Source organism: Peromyscus eremicus, chromosome 11, assembly GCF_949786415.1.
Source record: "Peromyscus eremicus chromosome 11, PerEre_H2_v1, whole genome shotgun sequence".
Taxonomy (NCBI): domain Eukaryota; kingdom Metazoa; phylum Chordata; class Mammalia; order Rodentia; family Cricetidae; genus Peromyscus; species Peromyscus eremicus.
The window spans coordinates 56,889,068-56,896,937 of NC_081427.1; positions in this window are offsets into that span (position 1 = coordinate 56,889,068).

Sequence of the window (7,870 nt, forward strand, 5' to 3'; positions counted from 1 at the left end):
TTATAAACTAGAGGTCAGACTGGGCTACATAGACCTTGTCTCAAAAAATAAAAAATAAAAATAAAAAATAAACAACAACAACAACAAAAGCAGCCAGTGTTCTTAATCACTGAACCATCTCTCCAGCCCTCTGGCAGATCTTAAAGATGATGCTGTAACCCCCGAGGGATTGCAGAGGCTGACTAGGAGTTACAGGCAGACTTACTTAAAACCAGAATAGAATTTAAGATCCTCTCTCTCTCCCTCTCCCTCTCCCTCCCTCTCTCTCTCTCTCTCTTTCTCTCTCTCTCACCTTCCTTCTTTCTTCCTTCCTTTTCTTTTTTTGAAACATGTTTCCTTTCTTTCTTTTTCTTTTTTCTTCCTTCCTCCCTCCCTCCCCCTCTCTCTTTCTTTCCTTCCTTCCTTATTCCTTTCTTTCTCTTTCTTTCTTTCTTTCTTTCTTTCTTTCTTTCTTTCTTTCTTTCTTTCTTTCTTTCTCTCTCTCTCTCTCTCTCTCTTTCTCTTTCTTTCTTTCTTTCTTTCTTTCTTTCTTTCTTTCTTTCTTTCTTTCTTTCCTCTCTTTCTTTCTGACAGGTTCTCATGTAGCCCAGGCTGACCTCTAGCTTGCCATGGAGCTGAGGACGACCTCGAAGTCCTAATTCTCCTGCCTGTCCCTCCCCAGTGTTAGAATTACTAACTGGGTGGGTGTGCCACCCTCAGTCAGTTTATGTGGTGCTGAGGTTCGCACGCAAGGCTTCCCGTATGATAGGCAAGCGCTCTACCAACTGAGCTACATCCCAAGCCTGTATTTGTCTGTTTGAAACAGGGGCACCACTGTGTAGGTCTGTCTGGCTGTCCTGGACTTACAGTGCTCCTGTCTCTGCCTCCCAGATACAGAGATTACAGGCTTGTCCCACCATGCCTGGGTCCTTAAGGTTAGCTTTGGTTTGATCTTCTGCTGTGATTAGTCCCAGCGATAATGGCAACGCCTTGCATTTTTGTAGTGCTCTCTCATGGTTTCCAAAGAACTTCCGGGCATACTTTGTCCTGTTACCACTACTCCCGAACATGTTAGAACTAGAAAGACAGAGACGGGGGTGGGGTGGGGTGGGGTGGGGGAGTGGAAGGGTAGGGGGGTGGAATGCAGGGGTAAGAGGGATGATGCTGGGGTAGGAGGGGGGTATTGAGGCCCAGCATTCTCAGCATCTGATCCCTGTTGTGCGACCAATAAGTACCCAGGACTCAGGGATGCCTGGCCCGACTCTAGCTCCAGAGGTCCATGCACCACAGAAAGCAATTCTGTTAACTAAAGATTCATCTGTCAGGTCTGTAACTATTTACACACTTTAGTTTATCTCTTTAGAAAAGATTTCCAGCCAGTGTGGCTGGTGCCAATCCCGCCACTCCAAAGGCAGAGTTGGGAAGACCACTCCGCGGCATATCAAGCTCCAGGCCACTCCGGCTAAGAAACAAAACAAAATGCCAGTGAAGGCGTGAAAGGAGTACTCCTACCCACCATTTATAGTCTTTAAGTGAAACCATTGCTCCTAGAGGACCACACATACAAGAAAAGGAAACATTTCTTCTATCTCTGAGAATCTGAGGAAGGGGCTATGTAGTGTGTGTGGTGTAGTGTAGAGGTTGTGTCTGTGGTCACTCCCAGGCTGTAAACAGGGAAACTGTATGCTGTGTAAATATTTTGATATTAAAATGCCCCCCCCCCCTTGTCCAAAGAGGCTGTTCTGAATGATGTTACAATTAGGTTTCTCTGAAATGAAGCTAGTGGCGTCACCCTTGAGAGTCATGCTGTGTGAACCTGAGTCCCTCCTGACTCAGAACTTCGAGAACCAAGTACAGGAGCCAAGCTCATCCTTGGTCTCACCCTGCTTTATGAGCCAGGCTCTGCCCTCACTGCGTGCTGGATGTTCACAAGAAGGCTTTGCTAGGAAAGTAGGTAGGCCATGATAGGGGCCTGGATAGTTCAACAATGTCTAGCTGCATGCCTGAGGCAGAGAACCCACTAGGGACCTCAGCGGCTCCAGTCTGGCACTGGAGGCCTGGAGGTCAGCGGCACTGAGTTCTTGTGGAAAGGCTGAAGAAGCTGGAGTCTGAGGTCACTGGAAGATGATAGCCACAGCAAAAGAAGCACTTGCTTAGAAAGCAGGGAAGGCAGGCCTGCACACTCTTCCTATTCTTCACCGTGCTTTTTTTTTTTTTTTTAAATCTGGGCAGCAGTTTGGAAGTTTCTGACTACATCTATCCATCCCAGTCCCTGTACTCTGTAGAAATAAGCCACCCCGCACCACACAGGAGCACCTCGCCAGTCCCAGACATCTCTTAATCTAGCCAAATTGGTGACAGGGACCAAGGACTGCAGATCCACCACTGCTGACTTGGAAGTCATCAGGAGCATCCTATGCTCCTCACTCCAACAAGCACTTGTTTCAATAAGTAGTCCTTGGTCCGTCCAGATGTTGCCAACTGACTCCTTGAGGCAAGAGCCCATTCTGCTCTACACAGCATGACCAAGCTTTTCCAAGAGGGCGAGATTTCTATCACAGCTGTATCTCCCATGATGTCATGATTGACTCTATTCCCATATGTCTCCTGTCAAAAGTCCTGGCTCAAGTTTGAAGGTCTCCAGAAACTGTTTTCCTTAAAACTTATTTTCTCCAGGGGGTTGGTGAGGTGGCACAGCAGGTAAAGGAGCTTGCTTCCAAGCCAGACTGCCTGAGTTCTATCTCTCTGGGATCCATATTGTGGAAAGAAAGAACCAACTCCCCCAAATTTTATTTTGATCTCTAGATGAATGCCATGACACAATTCAGCATCAAATGTGAACACACATATATGTGCACACACTTAATAAATAAATGCAAGAAATATATATATATATATATATATATATATATATATTCATTCTACTTTGTTTGTGTGGCAGAAAAAAAATCTAACCTTAAAAAAATTCAAGAGCCAGGCGGCGGTGATACATGCCTTTAACCCCAGCACTCGGGAGGCAGAGCCAGGCAGATCTCTATGAGTTGAGGCTAGCCTGGTCTGCAGAGCGAGATCCAGGACAGGAACTAAAACTACACAGAGAAACCCTGTCTTGAAAAAAACCAAAAAGAAAAAAAAAATCAAGAAAACTGGGGCTAGAGAGATGCCTCAAAAGTTAAGAACACTTGTTGCTATTTCAGAGGACACACGTTTGGTTCCCAGCACCCACATAGTGGCTCACAATGTCTGTAACTCCAGTTTCAGGGGATTCTTTGTCCTTTTCTGACCTCAGTGGGCACCTGGAAAGTATGTAGTGCACAGACATACATACGGGCAAAACATTCAAACACATTAAATAAAATAAATATAATGTTTTAAAGCTGAATGTAGTGGTGCATGCCTTTAATCCAAACACTCGAGAGGCAGAGGCAGGCAGATCTCCGTGAATTTGAAGTCAGCCAGTCTACAAAACGAGTTCCAGGACAGCCAAGGCTATACAGAGAAACCCTATCTCAAAAAACAGCAACAACAACAACAACAAAAATTTTTTAAATGAAACCCAAAGATCATAAGTCTTGACAATAGTTGGCCACTAGTGCTGGAAATAATTATCATGGGAGATTATTTCTTTGGGTCATGATGTCATTATCAGTTTAGTCTTTGGCTGTCATCCAGATGTCTCAGCCTTGGTGTACACAAGTCAAGAGACGTTAACTGAAGGAGGCACTTCAGCTTCTAAGTACCCCTCCAGCTCTAATGACCCGTGTGTCTAAGAAAGCCAACACCCAGAGAGATGGCTGAGAGGTATCTGAGAGAAAGGCACGCTAAGCAGGAGGTATTGAGTACAGAGGAATGGCAGGAGGCGTACCTGACCTGGAAACCAGTGAGGAAAGAAAAAATAGAAGACAAGGCCCGACACTGTGTGTGTGCAAATCGAGGAAAAGGCAGCATGGGTATACCTGTGAAGTTTTGTGTTCTGTAAGGAAGGAAGTGGGAAAGACTTTAATTCTTCCAGGAAGGAAGTGATCTCTTTTGGTGGCCATTTCAACAGATTTATTCTAACTGCTATACTGAGGGAAGATGGGTGCATGTTACAGCTGAAAGGAAGGAGTCCAGCCACCAGGCTATGGAATAATATACGCAGAAGGTAGCCACCACTTGGGCCAGGCTGTTATTTTGGATACGAATTCAAGGAGAATTGCTGATAGATCAGATTTGAAACATAAAGGGGTCAGAGACAAAGCAAGATTTTTCTATCTGAAGAACGGGAGAGATGGAGGTGTAATTTGAAGTGATGGGAAGATTCTACAAGGAAATGTGAGGCGTGGAGGGATACAACAGCAGTCTAGTCTGAGACTGACGTGCGACAGGCCTGTAGACATACCCAAGAAATGCTAGATGAATGGTTTACGTCCACAGTGGAGAAATCTAGGATAGAATAAGAAATCTGGAGTTAATGTATAGACAGTACTTAAAACCACAGGACTGGCCGGGCGGTGGTGGTGCACGCCTTTAATCCCAGCACTCGGGAGGCAGAGCCAGGTGAATCTCTGTGAGTTCGAGGCCAGCCTGGGCTACCAAGTGAGTTCCAGGAGAGGCGCAAAGCTACACAGAGAAACCCTGTCTCGAAAAACCAAAAAAAAAAAAAAAAAACAAAAAACCCAAAACAAAACAAAAACCAAAACCACAGGACTGGATGAATCAACCGAGGACTGAATACACATTTTGGAAAGTAATTCAAAGATGAACCCAAGGTCACTCCACTGTAGAGAGGTCAGCAGTGTGATCAGTCACCAGCAGAGAAACAACTCTGAACTGCCAGTGAGGATAATCATGAACAGATTGGGCCTGGGGAGGTCAGTTGTATTGTTTCTATAGTTGGGCTGAGGATTAGGAGCTAGAGAAGAGACTGTATCATGTAGAAGTCATTGCTAGCCTTGCCCAGAGTGTGTGCTCAATGGATGAGTAAATGGAGAGCTTTTCCTCCAGCTATACCTGACCGGCTCCCACAAGTTCAGGGAGTTCATCTCCCCCGGGAAAGTCATGTGTGTTTGACAAAGAAATGCAGGATTCTGTTTCATTTCATGCCTTTTCTCTCTTCAAGTTTTAGGGAGTGGGAAAAAGCCAGGAAGTCCCCTATTTCTGACAGCTAGGCAGTCAGGAGTTAGCTATGACCACCTGTTCCTTCGTGTTTCACAGATTCATACAATACTTCAAGCCTTTCCGGGCAAATGAATCATCAGTTCTTAAAACAAAACAAAACAAAACAGAAAAACTCAAAAAACCCCATGACCTCGAAATTTGAGAAAAACATCTGCAAACTGACTTCTATGAAGGTAGTTTATTCTGGCTGCTGTGAGAAAGCACACTTCTTCCTTCCTTCCTTCCTTCCTTCCTTCCTTCCTTCCTTCCTTCCTTCCTTCCTTCCTTCCTCCCTCCCTCCCTCCCTCCCTCCCTCCCTCCCTCCCTCCCTCTCTCTCTTTTTCTTTCTTTCTTTCTTATGGTGGTAGTACTGGGGATGAAATCCAGGGGCTCGAGTATACTAGGCAAGCTCTTTAAAGCTCTTTACCCCTGAGCTACACTCCCAGACCAACAAACCATGTTCTTGAGATTATTAACTAATAGCATAGTTCACTGAAACCATTTCTTGGAATTTTTGGTGATTCAGACTCGGTTCCTGTACAATGTCAGTGCATCTTGAACGTGGCTAGAGGCCCCCAAGTGGTTCTCTGAAGAGAGGCGGATTTCTCACTGAAGACAATCACCTAACAGCAGCTCTCTTCTGTGCCAGGTACACCAGGTGCTCACCAACACTTCACTGGCATTTACCAAATTGAATCCTCACAGCCACCGTACAAGAAAGGGCCATTATCATACCCAAATAGCAGATGCAATCGTGATCATTACAGGTGGGTAACTGGATGTTGGGAAAGGCTGAAGGGACATCAGAGATGAGTTGGGTATCTCTCTTCAGGAGTGATCTGGTCCCTTTCAGAACAGGGCTCTGTTAAGTATGCTTAGCACTGTTCAAACTGGGGTGGTTTAGGTCAGGGAAGGGGTGCTGTAAATGACCATGCTGAGAAACCAGCATACATCAGGACAGCTAACAGACACCCCAGGGTGTGGGCTTCCTTGAACAAAGATGTATGGTCCCATATTCCATCCCAGACTCAGATAATCAACCCTCCAGAGAAGGGACTTGGACCCTTCCAGAGGACTCTCTTTGTTGCAAAGTAGTTCCTGGAGTCATAATTGCCTACTTCAGAATCATGCAGGGTCATGCATGTATGTACACACACACACACACACACACACACCACACAATGTAAAAAGAATATTAAAATACTGACTTGTGGCTTTACTTTCCTGGTTTTGTTTGTTTTATTTTGTTTCCAAAAGGGTTTCTCTGTGTAGCCTTTAAACGAGACAAAATGTTAATCCCATTCCATAAAGAGGAATCAAAATATGAAGTGAACTATTTATCCAAGGTCACAGAGGTGGGAATGGGAAGAGGAGCCAGACTCTACCCAAGGGCTACACACGTGAAGCTAAGTTCCATTCACACTCCCTAAACACCTTTCTTGAGACACAGCCATCAGAGACCCATCAGAGACAGTCCATTAAAGAGAATTGGCTCATCCCTTGGGCTCCTTTCTCTGGTCACTCCCTGTCCCATGTGTTAGGAATGTTTTACCTGTCCATTTCTGTCATCCAGAGAGGAAACATTCTATTTTCATGGCCTGTTCTGGGCTATTTGCTTTTCTTCCTTCTATTTCTACATTTGTGTGAGCCGCTCTGCAGAGGCAGAAGGAACAGGCAGAAGACTACCCATCCACTGAGTATGTCGAGGAAGTGTGACCCAGGCCCTTCATCAGATAGCAACTCCGTTCTACACTCTTAGAGGACTGTGGTGATAACGGATTGGTTTATGGCTGTGCAGATATTAACTGTCATTAGTGACTGCCTCACTCAAGGCTCCTGAGAGGATATGTGAAATCAGTCTGATCCTTCACTCTGGCGTGGAACCCCTCTGCAACATGCCAGGTGGATGTCCTCAAACAAGGACAAATGGCTAACTCTGGCCTTTCTGCTAACCATGTGGTAATCTCAGAGAGTTGTCCAGGACTGCAGCTGGCTCTTTCTACCCTCCTCTGAGCATCTGAATCCTTCCAGTATCTTCTCTGTTATTTGGACCTCAGTTTAAATGGAAAATAAAACAAAACAAAACAAACAAACAAAAAAACCCAGTAAGGTTTGAGGTATTCTAACTTTTATTTTCCATTTGTTTTTGAGATAGGGTATCGCTAAGCCCAGCCGGCCTTCAACCCTTTATGCTCCTGCCTCCGTCTCCGGAGTGCTCAGAGTAGAGGTTTGCGGCTTCCACAACTAGCTTTCGTTCTACTGTTTAAAGAGTAAATTGAAAGCAGTGCATCACTAACACGACGAAGTCACCTGCCTCCAATACCTCTCCCATCCTTGTGTGTGTCCTTGTGGTGGGGATCAACCCTGGTCCTTGGACACGCTAAGCGTGTGCTCTGCTGTTGAGCTGCATCCTCAAACCCATATTTCTATAGTTCTTTGGATTATGGGATCACAGTGAGGAAGAGACCCTGTTGGAATCAGGTATCGAGAACCGTCTGTGAAAAACATGGCAGTCATCGACTTGAGCCTGAATGTGAAGAACAGTTACAAACGGTGCTTATGAACTGTGTAACTTGAGGCAACGAACTCTCTAAGATCATTTCCCGTTCTGTAAAATGGGAAGATAGATGGAGTGGGCATACAGGGTGCTGTGGGCATTAGACAAGCTAGCATCACTGAACCATTGGCATTTAGTGCTCAAGTGCTGGTTCCATCACATTCCACGCTCTAGCTCACCCATCCAGGTTTGCTC